A 22578-nucleotide genomic window follows, 5' to 3' on the forward strand; every position below is an offset into this window, starting at 1 on the left:
GAAGTAGATTATGAGGGATCTGATAAGAAGCTAAAATATGTTAAGGCAAATAGCTATAAAACCCTAGTAAAAAGCTCCTTGGTTTCTCATCATCTGTAAACAGCTTCTCAAATCATTTGGAAAATCAGCCTAGAGGCAAATGAGACCCTGCGTGTCCCACCCCCATTCTCGCAGTCAACCTCTCCTGAGACCGATTGAGCCGCACTTGGTGTGGAAGATCACACTGAGGCTTGTCGCTTATCCCTAAGCCTTGGTGCTGGCCCAGTTTGCTGGCTTGGACTGGTCAGGTTTCGCTTCCTTCGGATTCTTCCTTAGTGAAAGTAAGCTAGTCGATGTCAGCAGCATCTCCTCCGTCAGCTCTGCCACCTTTTCTGTGAGAGGCACACTGGGAATAACCATCTCAGATGCATTTACTATGGCCTTTGTTTTGAAGAGGTAGCATACCATTCTGTCACTGGAAAGGCAGAAGTGACCTCTCCAGGCGGCAAACGTCGCAGGGGTAGAACAGAGATGGAAACCAATGGCAGTCCCCCAGGAGCTGCAGAATAAAAGGTTGCAAATACTGTTTTCGAGTGAGCCTTCAATGCCAACCAATAAGAGCGCTCGAAATGCGCATTACTTGTGACTCTGGAAAGACCCTGGCCCCCAGGGATGGCTACAGACAGGTCCCAGGCGAGCGAGCACGGTGTGGCACAGCACGCAGGGGCACAGGGCACACCTCCTTGGCTGCAGCCACCAAGGCAGCGGGTGGCAGGCTGCGGGCACCTCCGCCCCCGACGCACGGAGAATGGCCAGGAGCCCGCCCCACTCTCCTGAGCGCCACCAACACACACATGTCCGCGCGCTCGGCAACTTAGCATAAACCGAGCAAGGCTGCGCAGGACCGAGCCGCCATTTTCCTGTTGCCTCCACTCATTTGAGGTACTTGATTGGCAAAACCAAGTTTCAGCCTCTCTACTAATGTCCATTTCTGTCTTTTTTATATTTCCTGTCTTTTTAATGACTTTGAATTTCTTCATGTGTCATGTACTTGTCACACCACAACCGCCATCCCTCAATCTCTGGAAGACCACACACACGGTGGAGGTAGAGTTGATTAGATACAATACTGACAGACAACAACTCTGAGGCCAGCAGGCCACATGGGGGTCACAGTCCCTAGAAGTCAGGCACAGTATCCAGGCTAGCAGGAAGGAAAGACAGACAGACAGCTCCCCTCACTATAATCTTATGAATCTCAAGTAGGTCACACTCTCAAGGAGACGTCATCAGCCTGATGACAGAAAGCTGACCAATATCTTCTTGTGGTAGTTACATAATCTAGTGTCAATTTGAGGATTAAGAGTGTAGGGGTGGAGTCTTGGCTGTTAATCAAGATATGGCCAATGAGATCTCTGTGTGGGCATGGCCTTCCCCTAGGGATTCTGAGAATTGCTGAATTTTCTTTGGAGGTGGGAGACTCTCTGCTCACACCCTGGGAGACAAAGCAGTTGACAAGACACATGGACCCACCCTGATGCAGCTGTGTGCTGGAGAAGCCATGCAAAGACCCTTGCCAGCGCTGAGATGTTTCCAAGGCCACTGAATCCGAAGACTTTCTACCCACTGGCCTGTGATCGTCCTGCATTCGGCATCATTGCATGTGTTTCGTGAATCTGAAGAGGACTTTATAGATTGGTATCGGACATATGGTCTAATATTGGACTTATGAACTTGATCTGGACTGCGCTGGGATGCTTTCTCAATGTTCAATTGCTCTTGTATATAAATCTCTTTCTTATGCACATATGTGTGTCCATGGATTTGTTTCTCTAGTCTACCCAGAATAACACACTTCTTACAGGTACAGACAAGTTGACCCACAACCTATTTATCACAGACTTCCAATTTCCCTAGGCACATGCTTTGTACATTCCACATTCTTATTATTAATAAGGTTCTGAAGGTATTTCTTCTTATTTTGAGTAGGACAAATTGGAGTGAATTGGGACTGGGGATCTAATAAAACAGTCTTCAATAGCATTCCTGACACTAATAGAATGGACTACAGAAAAGGAGCAACCCAAATAGAGGCAGAGTGCTACAGCCCTGCACAGTACCCAAACCTCTTATCGCGTTTACAGGAAATAAGGGAAGCCTTTTATCACCATCCATGGATAACTACTCAGGACTAAGGGACTGCACTTTGAGGACATGTATAAGCAAAAGCTTAGGCTTCGAAATGATGCTCCTTAATCTACAAATTGCCATGACAATTTCACCTAACGAACAATTGTTTGGCACATATTTAACATCATAGACACAGGGCCCAGAACTGACTTTCATACTCCAAGTTCAGAAATGGTAGGTGGAGGTGGAAGAGGGAATCCATGCAACAAGTATTAGAAAGCAGCATAGGTAGTACCCTTAGTAAATTGTACCCCTGCTGTTGTTATTAGGTGCCAATGAGTCGGCTCCGACTCACAGATGCCCTGTGTGCAACAGACTGAAACACTGTCCACCCCTTCACCATCCTCACAATTGTTCTGATACATTTCTTCCCACTATTGAAGCCACTGTGTCACACAGCTAACTATTACTCAGTGTGTGGAATAGACTGCTAATTGTGCTTTTTGAGAGATTGGGTACTATCATTTCTCACTAAATGGGTCCTTCATTAGGTAGAAAAATAAATTCCTGCAAAAAATAAGTGAATATCAGCAGCAAATTTGAATGAGCTCCACTTGTGTTTTCATATCAAAAGTCTGCTGCCCAAATTCACAGCTCATAATAAACAACGTGCTTCACAGAATTCTTTCGACATAAGATAGAATTCTACCTGAGGGCACCGTTACTCTAATATTTAGAAAAGATCATTAAAGTCAACACCAGAAAAAAAGAAATATTTGAAATCATTGTAATGAAGTAATATGAGTTCATCCTGAAATGTGGCCCACTTAATTGGAGTTTCTGGATCCAATGTCTCACACACATTCCCTCTCGAATCCTCTTTATTTCCGTTCTCTCTTCCTGCCAGTCTCCTGGAGCTCCAGTGTCATGATATACTGTAGAAAATGTTTTACTTATGCAATTGCAATGCTTTCTAACTTTCAAGCTCAGTAGGGAAAATGTGGAGATGTTTAATTCTCCAGCTTTATTATTTTTTTATGGGAAATGAAAATCAAAATCTGAAAAGTAGCAACTTGCAGTAAAAGATTATTTTTCTTCTTTCTTCAATATGTCTCAGTGACATCAAGCTCAAATATTTTATTACAGATAATCCTAGTCAATTTAAATGTCCAATTTCTCAATAAAACATGAATCAAGAAAAGCCAATATCTTTGCAAATGTGATTCCAAATTTTGCTCTCAGATAGTCTAACTAAATTTCCACTCACTTCTTTGGGAGTTATAGAAAGTATATCTGAGGGGAGAATTTGGCCCATGAAATTTTAAAATGAATGTAGGTTAGGCAAAATATGTCTTATGCTGATGATTATATTGTAGCTGTGGGAGTTTCTAAAAGGAAGATATCATAGCAAAATGCAATTAAAATGTGTTAATTTAGCTAGATTTGAAGGGCTTTAACTACTGTAGTGTACATCTAGGAATGCTTTATTCTTTGGGTCAAAAAAGATTAATTCCTAGTAACATAGCTTTTAAAAATGGTAAGTTTTTCATAGCACGATAATTCTCTATGTAATAAACAGTTCCACTATAAACCCCGGAAGGCTCTAAACTCTACCTAAGTCACTATTCTTATCCCCGCAATTATTTACTTGCAAGTATATTTGTATGACCTTAACACTAGCTCTAAAAGGAACGGAAAGTTTGCCAATCATGGTACTGTAATTTAAGGGGGCGGGGGTTGGGGGTTAGGGGGGGAGCTTGGGAGGAAGGTCTTATTTCTTTCATCGAGTTTACAAATCAATAGTTTGGTTTAGACCCTCGGTGACACACTTTGATCTAGACTCATTTCTTCCTTGCTCTTCCCCTGCCTATATCATTGGCAGTGCCTGTACATCTGCCTCTGAAAACTTCATATCTCATGATTACCATATTGAGCTAGTTCCCCTGTTCCAGCTTCTCTTAGCCTGAATGCAGTGTAAGCAACACTGCCTGATGGATACTCATGAAATTTCTTGGAAACCTCTTTTTCTAACACAAATAAGACCAAGTAAACAAAAAGGAAAATCAATTTCCAGTCATAGCAACCTGATAGGACAGTGTATAACCATCCCATGGGTTTTCCAATATGCAGCTGGTGGGTTTGAACTGCAAGAATGTTAGTTAGCAGCCACGCATTTAAACATGGTTCCACCAGGACATCCTAAATACCAAGTAGATGTTCCCACAGCATTTTCCTAGAGTCAAACAACTGTCCACAGTTAGCATCTGTCCTACCTTTCAACTTACCTTCCACTGTTCTACTAAAATCTCTTCATTAAATTCATCTATTCCCTTTTCCCTTAAACTTTATCATACCTGATGGTTGGTGCACTGTTTTACTTGACATGACTCCTCTAGTCAGAGATTTTTAACTCTCACCAACTGTAATACTATGTAGTTGGGATGTATTTTCTTTCCTGACAGGGCTGGGCAAGAAAAGGTGGGGAAAGATGTTGATAGAGTTATATGATCTCAAACTCACTCACTGCCATTGAATTAATTCGACTCATAAAAAACAAACAAACCAACAAATCCACCCACCCCCATAGGATAGAGTAGAACAGTCCCTGTAAATTTCCAAAGTTGTAAATCTTTATAGGAGCAGAAAGCCTCATCTTTCTCCAAAAAAGCAGTGGATGGGTTTGAACCATCAACCTTGTGGTTAATAACCCAGCAGGTTAACCTGTTGTGTTAATAACTATGTCGCCAGGGGTCTTTGTGAGAGGATCTCTCCAAACTCACTGGCGTCGAGCCCATGCTCATAGCGAGCCTAGAGGACAGAGTAGAACTGCCCTGGAGAATTTTCAAGACTACAACTCTTTATGGGAATAGAAAATTCCCTCTTTTTCAGTGGTTTTGAACTATTGACCTTGCAAATCACAGCCCAACGCGTAACTACTACACCACCTGGGCTCCTCTGTTGGATCAGTAGTTGTGAATGATGGTTAACAAGATTGATTTCTATTATTCAAAACTTGGACCGCTAGGAAGATAAATATTTAATGATATAAAGATACATATTTAATTTCACCATGAGTAAAAACAGAGAAAAAGTAAACTGGTTTTTACACCAAAGGGTAAGACTTTGAAGACCACAGGAGGCCAGGGACAGGGAAAGGAGAGGGGTAGGAAATTGTGGAGGCAGGAGGGGAGATGGGAGAGAGGAAAAAGAACCACATTTATGGGACTTAGCAAGATATTATTACTGATTTCATTTGTTGACATGGGTTGTGTTACTGATATAGAATATGCTTCTTTAAAACCCCCAAATAAATAATAAATGAGAGTGAAGGCTCATAGCCTTAAAAAACCTCTAGACTCCTTACCCTCGGGATCTAAATATTGATCTGAGTGGCTGAAAAAGGGGCGGGGATGGGGGGCGGGAGGATGTAAAACTGAAGTGGACTTGGAAACCTTAGTGACATGCAAGTTCATTTCTAACATATGGAATAGAAAGAAAGAAAACAACCCTGGTATTCGTCAATTCTATCATCCTGCTGGCTGTCAAATGAACCATTGCAGAAGCTGAGCAGGAAGGAGAGTGGGTGAGTGGGTCTCACTACCATGAAAAAGAGGAGTGGAGTATGTCTTTTGGACTTTGAGATACCTCGAGTCCTTAAACGGCCTTTACATACCCATTGTTTTGTTGTCTGTTAATTCAGCACTTAACCATTAATCATTATGCTACATTATGAAGGCTCTGGTGACGCCCCTGGGTACGAATTGGACTGCTAACCACAAGGTGGGTGGTTCAAACCCACTAGCTGCTCTGCAGGAGGAAGATGAGACTATTTGCTCCTGGAGAGGTAACCTTAGACATCTTATATATGAGTCAGACTCACTGGCATTGGCCTTGGCTTGAGTTAATCTAGGTTGTTAGGTGTGTGTGTGTGTGTGTGTGTGTGTTTATTTCTCTCACACCTACTCAATTAGATGTGAAAATCTCTAAAGGTAAGTGTTATGTCTTACATTTTACATTCTCATTTACCTGGTATCCCAGTTGGCACAGGAACTCAGTGTAGTGTTCAACAGGTTAGGTGCCACATACCCCTAAGAGACTTGTCATATCACAGCCAATTTGAATGGCTCCCTCTGCCACTATATGGTGTGAAAACGGAATAGCTATCACTGACAGCCTGGCTGGCATGTAGCATCATTTTAATATTTAGTCTCCCTCTCATCCCTTTGTGTCACAGTTTTTAAAAGTTTTGTAATGAACGTTCTCACTACTACCCATCTTAAAGAAAGGAGTCGCCAAAAGAACCACGTGTGTCCCCACGGAATCAGATGACACTGCGACAGCAGAAAGATGGGTGAAGGGAGGCATCGGACAGTGTAAGATAGGACAAAATAATAATAATTTATAAATTTTCGAGGGTTCATGGGTGAGGCGGGAGAGGGAGGGGGGGGATAAGGAGCTGATACCAAGGGCTCAAGTAGAAAGCAAATATTTTGAGAATGATGATGGCAACAAGTGTATAAATGTGCTTGACACAATTGATGTATGTGTCGATTGTGATAAGAATTGTACGAGCCCCCAATAAAGTGATTTTTAAAAAGTGTTTTTTGGTTCCTATACATATCTAATTAAGATTTTAAAATAAGAAGTAAATAAGCAACATTAAAGTGATAGCAGAGGCACTGAATAAAAATGAGCTTCAAATGAGTCCTCTCATTAAAAATACAGATACAATGAATAAAATTGTAACACTACCAAACTGATAAAGGCAAAGAAAATAACTTTAATCTAGAATTTTATATCCAAATAACCCATCATTCGAATCTAAAATCAAATGATGACATTTTCAAATACACGGTGATTCAGAGCAATTCCCTCCCAAGACGTCTTTCTGAAAGAAACCTGAAAGACAAAACTAGCAGGAAGAAATGGGAAATGAGCTTGAAGCAATGATTTAATAAATAGAAAGAAACAATCTGCATATGCCTCCACAGTAAAAAAAATCTTTAAAAATATCGATATGAACGGATCATTCTAGACGTTTTTAACATAACACATAAGAGGTATATGTCTGTGTGGACTATATTGACGGAAAAGTCAGTAAAAAGCATGTTAAGGTTTAGGAACTTATTTTGATTAATTATCTTTTGATAGTGTTAACAAAAAAGGTTTCTATCTGTTTTTTGAGATATTCATAAAGTGTACAAAAGGTTTTTTTTTTTTGAAAGGACAAACAATGATACAAAGAGAACATAAAATAAGAGATCATCAAAACCTAGAATTACAACCAGCGTGATTAATTTAAAAATAACCCAGAAAGGGCAGACTCAGTGATTTGGTTTAAAAATGAAACTTTGAGTGTCTCCATCACTGGACAAAGGTTAAAAAGTCAGACTTACTCTTGAAAAGAGAGACACTCATTGCTGGATCAGGGCCATCGCAGGTTGGAGAAGTGGTAGAAAACAATGACTCAGGAAAGCCGAAACATCATCAAACTGGCTACATGCCGGGCATACACTGGGTCGGTCCAGTTCTGGTCTACCAAGCGTGTGCAATCCGACTCAGCCATGCCCAAACGGTGTTATGATGTTTCCTCCGAGAAAACAACTTCTCACCGATCACGCCGAGAACCAATCATGTTCTGAACAAGACATAGACCCCACGGCCATTGCGTGCATCGCCTGATCTACGGCAAATGCAAAAGCACAAAATGTTAAAATCATTCTTATGAATCTAAGTACCTGCTCTTTTACCTAACCCTTGGAAAGGTGAAAGTCCCAACTGTTCAGGGAGTCCGCTGCCAAGACCCTTCTTCTAGCTCCTTGCTCTGTGCTTTGATACAAAACAATTTCCTCTGTCTGAAAATAACAATAATGCCCAAAGCATGGCCTTCTAAAACACAGACTCAAATCAATTTGTTCTGATTTAGGCCTGAAGCTAAATTAATGGTAATGTCTGTGAATCTCAAAAATCAAAGAAAAAAATGTAAAAACCTGAAATTTTGTCACATTGAACACATTAAAAATTGATAGCAATAACTATTTAAAGGTGACTGACAAGAAAGGACTACATAATAAGAACTGTAGTGAGAAAATGGTTGCTAATTAGAAACAAACAGTCTTAAGTATCAGAAAAAGAAGTTATGTCTTGAAATCAAAAAGCAAGGAGAAAATAACAGCAATTTAATCCCATAGAAATTTGAACGAGGTAAAATTAATGGTAAAACCATAAATTTGTAAAATGAAAAACAATAAAAAAGGAAGGCATTATTGGAAAAACAAGGCTCTAGAACTATCAAACTAGCAATTGAAACGTTTCAACTAGCTGACGAAGCACTCATAGCGCTTACAACTCTAATGCCAAGATATTAGGTAGACAGCCTCTTGGCCAACCTGGGTGAGCCATTTATTTTTTGCCTATGCTACTGACCGGTGACCCAACAGAATGGGGAGATTATTAAAAACACCACTAATATCACATGCTAATAAAATTATGCTGAAGATAATTTTAAAATAGTTCCAGCAGTACATCAGCAGAGCGCTGATAGAAATTCAGGCCATTTTCTTAAGAGGATGTTGCTGATGGCAGATGAATTTTGGCTGAAAGCAGAGAATACCAGAAAGATGTTTACTTGTGTTTTTTTGAATATGCAAAGGATAACAAACATTAAGAACAACATGAAATCCAGAATAGTCCATTGTCCTCGTGCAGAACATGGGTCAAGAAGTCCTTTGAACAAACAATGGTTTAAAATCCTTTTACCATACTTAGTCAATTTGTATGCTGATTAGAAAATCTGAGAATCTGGACTATATCAAGAAAAATACAGCATCAGGATTCGATATACAGTTGATACACTGTTGCTTGCTGACAGTGAGGAGAACTTAAAACACTCGCTGATTAAAATCAAAGACTGCAGTCTTTAGTATGGATTGCAAGTCAATGGAAATGTCAAAAACCTCACAAATAGACATCATCATGATAAATGGAGAAAAGATCGGTTGTCAAGCATTTCATTTTGTGTGGAGCCATAATCCATGTTTATGGAAGCAGCAGTCAAGAAATCAAATGACATTGGACCAATCCACTGCACAAGACCTTTTTAAACTGTTGGAAAGCAAGGATGTCACTTTAAAGACAAAGATGAGCCTCATCCAAGCCATGGTTAAAGTCAATCACTTCCATTGCATGTGGAAGTCAGACAATGACTAAGGGAGATCACAGAAGAATGGATGCATTTGAATTACAGTGTCTGGTAAGAATACTGGAAGCACCACGGACTACCATAAGAACAAACAAATCTGTCCTTAAAGAAGTACTACCAGAATGGCCCCTGGAAACGAGCATGTCGAGACTTGATTTCACATATTTTAGACATATCAGGTGAGACCAGTTCCAGGCAAAGGACATCATGGTCCATAAAGCCCAGGGTCAGAGAAAAGAGGAATGTCCTTGATGAGATGGATTGGCACGTGGCCGCAGCAATGGGCTCGAGCACCGTATGTCTGAGGGTGGGACAGGAGTGGGCAGGGCCTCCTTCTGTTGTACACAGGGTCACTCTGAGTGGAACTGACTCGATGGCATCTAAACACAGGGGCTAGTGGATGGGGGAAGGAAAGACTACCATCTGCTCCTATAAATATTGCAGCCTAGAAAATTCAAGGGGCAATTCTGCTCTGTCACACGAAATCACATCATGGCAAGCAACAACAATAACCATTCTTCAAAATCAAGGGCACAAAGTAGAAGTTTTGTTCTGTGACTCTGCTCTGACTGATCTCGTTTGACAATTCAGTTTGATTTGGGCTGCCTCTGTGACAAATGATTTCCCCAGAGAGGCAACTTTTCTCTCTGCATCACTCACATGAGGTTCACCTGCAAATGAGGCCGTCAACTATCACTGCCTACCTCTCCGATTCGCTGGACCCATCTCATGGACTGGGTCTCCCTCTACCTCTCTCCATGCTCCCGAGTGAAACCATAGGGAACAATAGAAGCTCTCTTCCAGGTGTTGAAATGGTGACAAGGAAATAGGTTGTTTGATGAGGAGGAGCCCTACTGTGTAGGTTTAGTGGCTTACGCAATGGGCTGCAAACCACAAGGGTAGCCGTTTGAAACCAATAACCTCTCTGAAAAAGAAAGAGGAGGACCTCTGCTCTTGGAAACTCACAGGAGAAGTTCTTCCCTGCCCTAGAGGGTGGCTATGAGTTGGAATGGACTTGCTGGCAGTGAGCTTGGCTTTCAGTTTATAGAACATTGAATGAGCTATTATGTATAGGGCACACTGTAGAGTTGCTATTAGCTGCCTTCACTCAGTTCAAACACATACAGCAGAGCAAAACAGCGTCCATTTTACGCCATCCTCAAAATTGTTATGTTTGAGCCACTGTGTTAATCTAGCTCTTTGGGCTTTCCTCTTTGTTGATCCTGTATGTTTCCAAGTCCTTCTCCAGGGACTGATCCCTCTTGAAATCATGTCCATAGAATCCAAGATGAATCATTACCTTCCATACGCCTGAGAAGCATTTCTATAATATTTCTTTTGAGATAAATTTGTTCTTCCTTCTGGTAGCCGATGGCATATTTAATTCCTTGCCAATGCCTTAATTCAAAGGCACCAGCTTTCCTCTTGGTCCTTCCTTGTTCACTGCCCTGCTTTCACGTGGATTTGAAAAACTTGAAAACACCCTGCCTGGGGTTGGATATGCTCTTCCCCCGAGGGACATCTTTGCTTTCAAACACTTTGAAGAGGTTTTTTGCAGCCAACCTGCCCACTGTGATAGGTTGTTTCACTTTGTGATAGCTACTTCCATGGTCATTGGTGGTGGATCCAAGTCAAAGGAGATCCAAGATTAATCTTTACTCCATTTATCGTGATGTTGCTTATTGGCTCCGTTTTCTTTACACGGAGTTGTAATTCATACCGAACGATGCTCAATAAAGGCTAGTTTCCTTCCCTTTTCATTCAGTGAGAATTCAAGAGGCAGGATGGCACTTAAGGTCTTTTTATAAGGGTAGCTTAATTTGTGGGTTCACTAATCTATAGTCACTCTATCCAAGAGATACAACCCAATTATTGGAGGGAATCCAAGACCTAAATTCCGACGTGATTCATTAACTTGTATGTAGCCTTGAGATCTCCTGAAGACCATCATCCGACAGTTTTAAAACACTTTGTTTCCAGTCAAAGGAACTGAAGCATTATTACAGTAATTACCTTAGGAAACGAGAGAAAAGAGCCAAAGATCTTTGAAACTCACATTTCTTACCTCTTTGAAAATATGTCTAGGCATAGTAAAACTAAATATCCCATTGTAAAAAGATAAAGTACCCCCAATTGGAATATTATTTTCTGAATAATCCCAGGGATATTCCCAGTTTGAGCTCCAAATTGTAACTCACTCTTGGAGGCTTGTTAATATCATAAACTGCCAGAGCACACTTTTACGAAGGACAGAAGGACCTCAGACTGAACTTACCCAATTCAACAGATTAAATTCTAGCTGTGAATTCAGTCCAGGGCCATGCATTATTGTTTGACTGTAGAATAAACATAAATTTACTAATGCAATGAAGTTTGCAGCTGGTGAAAGTCCATGATTTTCCCAATGGAAACATTTATTTACTTAACTCTGATTATAAAATTAAAAAGGAATCTAATGTATCTAAGGCAAAAAAAAAAAGGAGAAAGAAAGAAAACATCTGTAACTTGGAAATAAGCATTAGGGAATAAATTGACTCTTGGTTATTTGTGAACTGTTTTAATTTGAGTTAGATGCAAGTACTTGAGGCAAATGGTCCCATGGAGTAATAAAACATGCCTTAAAAACATAATGTACCAGAGTACAAGTAGCAACAAAGATAATATAGCTAGAAAATATGTGGCCCAAAAAACTTTAGTTACTTAAGATAGGTGTTAAATGCAGTTAATGGTGTAAAATAAAAATTACATTTTCTTTGAGAAATAAGAATTGACTGAAAAGAATGAGAATATATTAATCTTTGTAAAGTCTTTAACAATTTAAGGTAGGGAGAGACAGGAAGAGGTTTTATTTATAAAGGTAAAGTGTTATTTCTTTACACTGAATTTGATTAGTGGTTTAAGGATTAAAGGGTTATCACACAGTAACTTAAGGTATTGTAAAGTCATTATTATTTTACCATTTAATATCAAGTAGGTGGGAAAACACACACACACACACACACAACAAAGGTCCCATCGTTCCATAGTAATTGCCACATGATCTAAGTGGCTGGTGAGGCACATGAAAATAATATTTTTATGTTGACAGTACAGGAATGTTTAAGAATATTTGTTGGTCTAAATACTTGTTTACTAATTTGTATAAGGACAAATAGTTATAATGCCCTTCAAGAGCCATTTCTCTTTTGAATATTGAAAGTTGCAAAAGGCCGGCATAAAAGGTAAAAAAAAGCAGGGTCCCCAAACTGTGTTTCTTTCTGGTGACTTGGGCTGTATCTCAACACCCATGGAAAACCAGAGCTCAGCTAGAATAGAGTGACATTTTTTTAAACAAGTGCATAATATTTTGGAGCTTCACTTCGTGCATGTACATATACATTTTGATGTACACAAACACGCATGCGCCTGGAGCCATGGGGCATAGTGGTTATAAGCTGAGCTGCAATCTGCAGTTAGAAACCCCCGGCTGTTCTGTGGGGAGGGAGGTGGGGTGAGGTGGGAAGATGGGGCTTTCTACTCTCTTAACCAGTTACAGTCTTGGAAATTCACAGAGGCAGTTCTACCCTCTCCTGCAGGGTCGCTATGAAATGACATCAACATGATGGTGTTTTGTTTCATTTTGTTATTTTTTTATTTGCTCCAATTTTATTTCATTAGATTCCCAACTTGAATGTTTCCTTGACCTGCGCTAATGATCTCCTCCATCCAGGTGGCATGTCTGTGTCTTTATATTCTCTTTGCCTCTTTTAAGATTTAATAAATGTTCTCATTAAGTTTTACTTGAGATTGGAGTCTCCTTTGCAGTCTAAAACAGAGCACAAGCTCGTTTCCAATGGCCAGAAATGATTTAGGAGGGCTAAGCGATCAAGATCTGTTTTAGAGTAAAATTTTATTTTTAAATTTTAACATTTTAAATATTTTTAAATGTTAACATTTACTAAATATTTAAACATTAAACATATTCAAATATTAAACATTTCTTAAATATTTTTCTTTTAAAAATCACTTTATTGGGGGTCTTACAGCCCTTATAATATTCCATACATCAATGATATCAAGCATATTTGTGCATATGTTAACATCATAATTTTCTAAACATTTACTTTCTATTTGAGCACTTGGTATCAGCTCCTCTTTTTTTCCCCACCCAGGCCTCTCCACCCTGGTGACCCCTTGATAAATTATAAATTATTATTGTTTTCATATCTTACATTGACCACTGTCTCCTTCCCCTGGTGCCTGCTGTTTGTCCTTCAGGGGCAGGGGGGGGAGCGGGGGGTTATGCGTTGATCATTGTGGATCAGTTCCCTTTCCTTTCCCCACCTTCCCCCTACCCTCCTGGTATCGCTACTCCCATTTCTGTTCCTGTGGGATTTATCTGACTGGTATTCCGGGTGGCATGAGCTCTTATCTGTACCAGTGTACATGCTCTGGTCTACCAGAACCAAAAGGCAGAACTGGGGTCATTATAATTGGGGTGAGGAATCCTCAAAGAACCTGAGGAGTATTGTGTGCCCTGCCTGACTCATTCCTTCACTGTTACCCTTCTGTGAGGGGACGTCCTATTGTCGACAGATGGGTTTGGGGGTCTCTGCTCAGACTCCCCTCATTCTCAACAGTGTTTTGTTTGTCTGTTTGGGGTCTTCTGGTGCGTTTGACCTGGTTCTTTTGACACCTCATGATCACACAGGCTGGTGTCATCTTCCATGTGGGCTTGCTGCTTCTCTGCTAGATGGATGTTTGTTTGACTTCAAGCCTTTAAGACCCCAGATGTTATTTCTTTTGATAGCTGGGCACTATCAGCTTTCTTTACCACGTTTGCTTATGCATGCATTTTGTCTTCAGCGACCTTGTCCGGAGGGTGAGCATCACAGAATGCCAGAAAGTTAGAACAAAGTGTGCTTGTATTGAGGGAGTGCTTGAGCAGAGGCCCAATGTCCATCCATTTCCTCAATGTATTGCCATATAAATATATGTACATAGGCCAATACTTCTATTTTTATGAATTAATATATTTACATAAGTGCACAACTCTATATCTTGATCCATAGCTTTGCTTCCTAGATCTTTTCTCTGTTTTCTTTTGTCTTCGTCCTGCCCCGCCATCATGCTCGCCCTTCTTCTGCCTCTTAGTAATTCCTTTTAGTTTGCTGTTGCTCCAACACCACCGGATCTCTATGCCCTCCTCATTGTTGCTTTTAATTCCCTAGTTGTTCCCCTATCTATGGTGTTGTTTGCTCACCGCTCCTTTCTCCCACAACCATCTCCCCCAAAGTCTCTCCAGAACCATCAGTCCTGTTGCTCTCTCCTCAAGGTTGTTAATCATGCCTATCTATATAGGTAGGCAAAACAACAATAGCAGAGATGAAATAAAAGAGTGAATAAAAAGAAGAAAAAGGTAAAAAATTAAACAAGCAAAAAATCCCGAGAAAGCATACATAATTTCAGGTCTGTCCACAGACCTTTATGACTATCTCCCTACCAGTCTTATGGGATTCCAGGAAATGCCCCTCCTATCCTGAAGTCTATTTTGCGGGCTTCGCAGGGGGCTTGTGTATTTGCTTTGCTTCTGTTGCTGATCTGTTATGTTCCCTTACTGGTTCACCCCACTGTGGGGGTGGTCAGACCAGACTCACGCCCTGTCATGTGTCCCCACTATTGACCTCTGTCACAGTAGGCTCCAGGGTGGGGACATCATATCTTGAGCTGTTGTCAGCCCTACAGTCCTCTGTGTGCCTTAGCAGCTCCGTGCAGGGACATCATCCTCAAGGCCTGGTGTGCCAGTATGGGGTCTCTCTCTTTTTCCTTCTTAGTTTGCGTCCATATGCGTATGGCAGATGGACCACACTTCCCAACCTGTAGTTTTAGCATTGTCCTCTGTAGCACATACTTCTGGGGAAGAAGGAGAGAGGTCAGTTTGGTTCTGATTGAGGCCGGCCCTGTAGACTTCTCTGTTCATGAGTTGCTCCATGTGGTTATGTTGTCCTCAAGGTTTGGGGCACTTTAGTGGGGTCTGCACTCACACTTTCATTTCTGTAGAGACACAAACAATAGCCTCTCCCTGGGTGGATAAGGGCCCTACTCCCCCAGTGCCATCGTCTCCCTGTTTGTTTAGGCATTTCTTCCCTTTTTTCTCTCCCCTCCCTGACTTTCCCCTGCTTTATGTTGGAATGATATGTACATCTTTGGGTTTGGTCTGTCCCCCACCTGATTGCCTGTACCTCAGCCCATATAGTATGAGATACATGGCTTTTCTTCTGCACCTACTGTGCTGATTATACTTACTTCAGTGGCCTCATGTTGTACTTGTCCTTTTGTGATTGCTAACTTTGCTTAGGCTAATTTCCTCCAACTCTTTCCATGAGATAATGTGCTTCATGCAATCATCAGTGCTTTTTAGTGATGTGTAGTAGAGTAATCTATTGTGTGTATATGCCAGAGTTTTCTAATCCACTCATCTATTGATGGAAATTTAGTTTTTTTCCAATTATTTGTGATTATGAATTGCAGCACAAAAGCATTGGAGCACAGATGACTGGTCATGGTCTATTTCTTACCTCTTCTTTCTTTCCTTACCTATAGGCCCAGTAGAGAGATTGCTGGATCATAAGGTAACTCAATTTCCATTTGCTTTAAATATCACCAGATCACTTTCCACAGTGGGTGTACTACATATCTACAGGACCACCAGAAATGGAGGATAGTTCCTATCCCACCACATCCCCTCCAACAGTTGTTGCTCTCTGATTTTCTGATTTGAGCCATCGTCAAGGGGGTTAAGTGTTATCACATAGTTGTTTTCATTTTTGTTTCTGTGATGGCTAATGATCGGGAACATTTTCTCATATGTTTATTGGCCATTAAGGTCTTCTCCTTAGTGAAACTGCTGTTCAGGTATTTTGCCCACTTCCTCAGGAGGTTAACAGAGTTCCTTTTTGCAGGATAGGAAGGTATCGTAGATTTTAGTATTAAGCCCTTTGTCTGGTGTGTCACTGTTAAAAATCCTCTCCCAGCCTTTGGGTGCTTTTTCACTGTCTGGGTGCAGTCTTTCGATGAACGCAGGTGTTTTATCCTTAATATATTCTGTTTGTCGACTTCAGCTCCATCTGTTTGTACCCTTCACTATTGCATTTCAATTATGTATTCCCTGTGCCAAGGTTCTTAGGTTTGTCCTGATACCTTCATTTATGGTCCTGATAATTTGGAGTTTTACTTCTAGGTCTGTGATCCACCTTGAGTTTGTTCTTGTGAATAGGGTAAGTTAAGGATCTTGATTTATTTTTCTACAGGTGGGTATCCATTGTTTCAATCACCACTTATTAAAGAGGACAACCACATCCCACTGATGCTTTTGGGGCCTTTGTGGAAGATCAGTTGTCTATATGCTGATGGTTTTATTTCTGTGGTCTCCATTCTTATCCATTGGTCTGAATATCTGTCATTATTTCAGTACCACACTGTTTTGACCAGTGTGGCTGTATAGTAGGTTGACCAGTGTAGGTGTATAGTAAGTCTTACCTAAGGTGAGCCCTCCAACTTTATCCTTCTTCTTGAGAAGTTCTCTGATAATTCTGGGCTTCTTCCCTCTCCATATGAAATTGGTGATCAGTTTTTCCAATTCTTGGAAGAAGGTTGTTGGCATTTGAATAGGGATAATATTGAACTTATATAGTGCCTTGGGTAAGATTGATATCTTTAATATATTGAGTCTTCTAATACACGAGCATGGGGTATTCTTCCACTTGTCGAGCTTGCTTTTGGTTTCCTGTAGTAGGGTTCTGAAGTTTTCCTTGTGTAAGACTTTTGGGTCTTTGGTTAGATATATCCCTAGATATTTAAGTTGGTTCTTGGCTATTGTGAAGGGTACTGCATTCCTGATCTCCTCTTCGGTGGTCTTGCCTGATGTATATAGCAAACCGATAGACTTGTTTGTGGATCATTGAGATAGTTTATTGTGCCAGCCTGGCTGATAAACACAGGTGGGATTGACTGAAGGGCAGAGAGATAAATGGCTTGGTGAACCTTGCCTTTCTTGTCTCTCACTCTGTGATCATTGGACCAGTGTGCGGCTGCCTTGCTTGTTCTGTGCCTCAATTTAAAGGCTACACTGCCTGTGGGACGCCTAGCCTGTGGACTGTGTCACTGTAAGTTGAGGTCCCTTTAAGACTTCTCTGAAGCTGGGGACTGGTGGTGGGTGACCTGCCTTGTGCTTGGCTGCTGTGCTGACATAGCCTAGCTCTCTCTACAAATAGAGGAATATCTGGCATCAGACAGAGACTTGAAGGATTGCTAGTCTCTCAACTTTCTCTCACGGACGTGAGTTGCAGTAAGCCATTTGTAGTGCTTTCTAATTTAACTGTTTATTTCTTGTATTGTATATTTATCTGTATATGATTTAAACAGTTCATTTCTCTTTATATATCTAATTATCTTTATAAATAAATATATTAAATTATCAGGAATTTGGTTTTATCTCTCTAGAGAACCCTGTCCAACACAATCATGTATCCTGCTACTCTTCCATATTCCTTTATTGCTGCCAGTACTCCTGTTGTGGAGGTTTTGGAGTTTTCAATGCATAGAATTATGTCATCTGTAAATAACTATAGTTTCACCTCCTCCTCTCCCAGATGGATACCTTTAAAATCCTTCCACTGCCTTATGTTGTTAGCTAGGATCTTCAGTATTATGTTGTTAGCTAGGATCTTCAGTTGAACAGATATGGTGACGTCCTTGTCTGGTCCCCTTTTTCGGTGGGATTGTTTTGCTTTTCTCCATGGACTATGATGTTGGCTATTGGATTTTCATAAATAGCTTGTATTGAGGAATTCCCCTTCAGTTCCTAATGAGTGTCTTATTAGGAATCGGTGCTGCATGTTGTTAACTGCTTTTTCTGCATCTCTTGATATTATGTGATTCTTATCCTTTTTCATATAAATGTGGCAAGTAATATTGATGGACTTTGACATGCTGAACCATCCCTGCATCCCTGGAATGAATCCTACCTGATCATCATGGATGATATGGTTTTATATATTTTTGCATTCTATTGGCCAATATTTCGCTAAGGATTTTTGCATCTATATCCATTAGAGATATCAGTCTGTTCTCAATTTTTGTGGGACCCTTGCCCTGTTTGGGTATCAGAGTTATACTGGCTGCATAGAATGAGTTGGGAGTTTGCCATCTTTTTCTATGCTGTGGAATAATTATTGGAGGATCAGTGTCAGCTCCCCCCTGAATGCTTGGTAGAATTCCTCTGGGAAGCCATCTGCTCTGGGAGTGTTTTTCATTGGTAGTGCCTTGAAAACCACATCTATTTCTTCTTTTGCTTTGGGTCTGTTGAGATTCTTGGCCTCTATCTGGGATAATCTAGGGAGGATTGTTTTTCCAAATATTTGTCCATGTCTCCCATACTTGGTGAATTCATTAAAATACAGATTTTCATAGTTCTTTGTGATTATCCTTTTAATCTCATTGGGGTCCACTGTGATTTCCCTGGTTTCATCCCTCATCCAGGCTACTTATGTTCGCTCCTTCCTTTCCTTAGCTTGGTTCGCCAGCGGTCTGTCAGTTCTGTTGATCCTTTCAAAGAGCCACTGTTTTGCTGCATTGATTTTTTGCAGTGTTCTCTTGTCTTCTCACTGCGTTAACTCTGCCATGATTTTTATGATTTCTTTTCTTTTTCTCTTAGATGTTTTGTTCTGTTGATTCCATTCTAGTTGCTGGAGGATTGGGGATACGTATCAGTCATAAGTCTCTCTTCCTTTCTCATATATGCATTACTCACTATCAAACTTTCTCTGATAACTGCTTTTGCTGTATCCCATAGGTATTGGTACGTTGTATTCTTATTTTTATTAGTGTCTAGAGAATATCTAATTTTCTTTCTAATCTGGGACAGCAGCCTCCACTGAGCCAGTGTCACAGAAGATCATTATTCATCCTCCAGCTTTTTCCCTTGTTTTTCTGGTCATTCCTTTATTGATCTCCAGCTTTGTGTTGTGGTAGTCTGAGTGGGCTGTATGAATGCTCTCTATGTGTTTGAATTTACTCAGGCTTGACTTGTCTCCCAGTATGTGGTCTATTTTTGAAAAGAAGTCACGTGTTCTTGAAAATAATGTGAATTTTTTAAAAATTTCGATGGAGAGCTCAATAAATGTCTTTCAGGTCCAGTGACCTAATTGTAGTGTTTAGCTCTGTAACCTCCTTGCTGAGTGTCATTCCCAGTGATCTATCATTCCTTTATAAGGGTGTATTAAATGTCACTTAATATGATTGTTGAGTCTATACTGTCGTTTTTCATCTTTTGAATAGTTTTTGTGGGTTTTTTTTTTTGGATGAATTTCACGGTTCTCTCATTAGGTGCATATATATATTTATTATGCTTACTGATTCCTGGTCTACTAATCTTTGAGCATTATATAGTGCCCATCCTTGTCTCTTGTTATGGTTTTTACCTTGAAGTTAATTTTGTCAGAGATTAAGACTGCAACCTCTGATTTTTGTAAGTTGCTGATGGCCTGATATATTTTCCTCCAGCCTTTTATTCTTAGACTATTTTTGTCTGCGAGCTTGGAATGTGTCTGTTGCAGGCAACAGATTGATTGATTGCGGTTTCTGTGTCAGTCTGCTAACCATTGTTTTTAAAGGATTGAGTTCAGGCCATTGACATTCAGAGTTATTGCCACCATCTGTGAATTCATTACTTTCATCTCGTACCTTTTGTGTTGGTTGTTTGCCTGTCTCCCTTCAGATAAGTTGTGCTGTGGTTGTGGGTGGGGCTTCATGCTAGCCTTCTTTTCTCTCTGAGGCAATGTTATCTTGGTTATTGTTTACAGTGCATTGACTTCTGGATAGAGTTGTGTTATTTGTCAGTCTCCTGCTTTTGCTTGGTGGATGTTGGTCTTCTGACCACAGTGAGTTGGCAAGAATTTTCTACAGGGTCTGGTGTCTTATGGTGTATTCATTGAGTTTTCCTTGACCGAGAAAACTCTTACCTCATCGTCTATCTTAATAGATAGTTTGGCAGGTTAGAGGATTCTCGGGTTGGCATTTTTTTCTTTCAGCTTTCAGAAGATGTTACTCCACTCTCTCCTCCTCTTCTTGGTGTCTGCTAATAGGTTTGAGCATATTTTTACCTGAACACCATTGTATGTGACCACTTTTTTTTCTCTTGTTGCTCTTATAATTTTCTCTTTTTCCTCAAAGTTGGATAATTTAACTATTGTGTCTCTTGGTGAGTTCTTCCTGGGGTTTAGTCTAATTGATGTTCTCTCTGCTTCTTGTATGAGTGTCATTCTCACTCATTAAGGTAGGGAAGTTTGCTTCCTGGAATTCCCTTGCAAATTTAGCTGTAGACTTCTTGGTTGTGTCTTGGTCTGGAAGACCAATTATTCCCATATTATTCCTCTTGATAGCATCTGTCATTGTTCTCAGGTTTTCTTCTGCCTCTTTGATCATCCCATTTGTTGAAGTCTGCCTGATCTTGAGATCGCTGGTATGATTCTCTGTCTCTGCTAGTCTGTTGGTTATGTCCATTATCTTGTGTTTACCTCATCCATTAGTTCTTGGATTTTCCTTTGATGCATGGATTTCATCCCCTCTATCATGGGCTTCATCTCCTCTCTCATTGTGTCTTTATTCTGCGTTGCTTCGCTCATATCCTGTATTACTCCAAGCATCATCCTGAAGATTTATTTTTGTTGCAGATCAACGTCTGTTTCTTCTAAGAGCTTTGTTTGGTTTAGGACTTCTTCTGCTGTTGCATTTTGTTTTTCTTATTTTCTTGTTGAGGGTGTTGAGGTATTTTGCTATCTGTATGTCATTTTGGAAAAACAGGATGCTATGTTCCTGGAAGATTGCAGATCCTGATTTCTTTCTCTCTGTTACTGGTAAGAGTGGTTTCTAGGACTACAGGTGGCATACTATGGTCAAGGTTTGGACTGCTGTGTAGTTGAGGTATGAGGTAACTCAGTGGCCAGAGGTGATGGGTGGGCTTGGAGGGTGTGCTGGGGCCGGCAACTGTAGTTATGCCACTGGGCTGGGGTGAGGCAGGCCTGCAGTGTGTGCAAGGGTCTGGTCTAGACTGTCTGGCCACAATATGCAGTCTGTTAAAGACTCTCTGGGGAACTTGAAAGTAGTGGAGCCTGTTTTGGGCTTGGGCTGTGGCTTTCAACCCCTGGCTTTTCCAGTTTTGTTAAAATCCTAGGCTGTGCTCTGTGGATTAGAGTTCTGCCTGTATTGTTATGCTATTATTATGCTAATAGACCAGGACAGGGTCTGGCAGCTTACATTCAAAGTTACGCAAAGGAACATAGCCTGGAATTGTAAGCATTTGTTTGTTTGTTTTTAATTTTTTTTTTTGGGGGGGGGGAGTTTCTTTTTGTAATGTGCTTGTGGGTGCCCTGATATTGGAGCTGTGATGCACTATCCCCCAGAGGAGGGGGATCAGATTAGCTGAGTGGTTTTGGTGCTGATTGGATTTGAATTCTGCCCCCACCCCTCCACCCCACCCCGCTGCACTCTTGTGTGCCCCCTGGCTTTCTCCTGCACAGCTATGTCTCAGGTAAATATCTCAAGGGCTCCTCAATTGCTGCAAATTAGTGACTAATTATCTATCATTACCCATGCTGGCAGGTGTGGTGCTGGGGAGGGCCAATGTAGTCACTCCATTCCAGGCTTTGGAAAGAGGATTCAAAGCCTAAGAATGCAGGAGGAGGTTGGGTACCAGAGAGGGGGACTCTGGTGTGAGGTCTTGTGGCTAGTTCTCGGAGGGTCTCTCCTATCCTGGGATTATGACCACCTTTAGAATGCTTCCTGGGGAAATACTGCATGCTATGAGTCTAGGATCTTGGGCATAGGAAGGGGTGGCAGACACCGTCCTGTTGGATCTGATGAGGGATTAATGGAGCCTGTAGACAGACACAGTGAACTTAGAGCATTCAGCAAATTCTTTAATTGCTCTGTGGGGCAAAATTGCAGGGGGAGGTCTGAACCACACCCTAGTACACTGATTTTATTTTTAGCACTCAGCCTGCCAATATTGGCCTCTTTAATTCTTAACTTTCTAATCTTACAACAGGAGCATTGGGTGAGTGATTCTACCTGGATGTCATCTTGGCTCTTGTTTTGTTTTTTAAATATACATGCATTCACTCAAATAATCAGATTTATGGACTCAAAAGTAGACACAAAATCATAGTAGTTTCCAATGCTATTATAATGAAATTTGAATTATCCATTGGCAAGTACCTCCTATGAGGGTG

At 40.8% G+C, this 22578-nt stretch overlaps 1 pseudogene; it reads right to left on the reverse strand.

Moving 5' to 3' along the window:
* Nucleotides 1–243: 243 nt before the first annotated feature.
* LOC105979850 lies at nt 244–20994 on the reverse strand (annotated as a pseudogene).
* Between the last annotated feature and the right edge of the window lie 1584 nt (nt 20995–22578).

This window comes from Echinops telfairi, unplaced genomic scaffold, assembly GCF_000313985.2.
Source record: "Echinops telfairi isolate 266 unplaced genomic scaffold, ASM31398v2 ScPeMD7_33;HRSCAF=127, whole genome shotgun sequence".
Classification (NCBI taxonomy): Eukaryota; Metazoa; Chordata; class Mammalia; order Afrosoricida; family Tenrecidae; genus Echinops; species Echinops telfairi.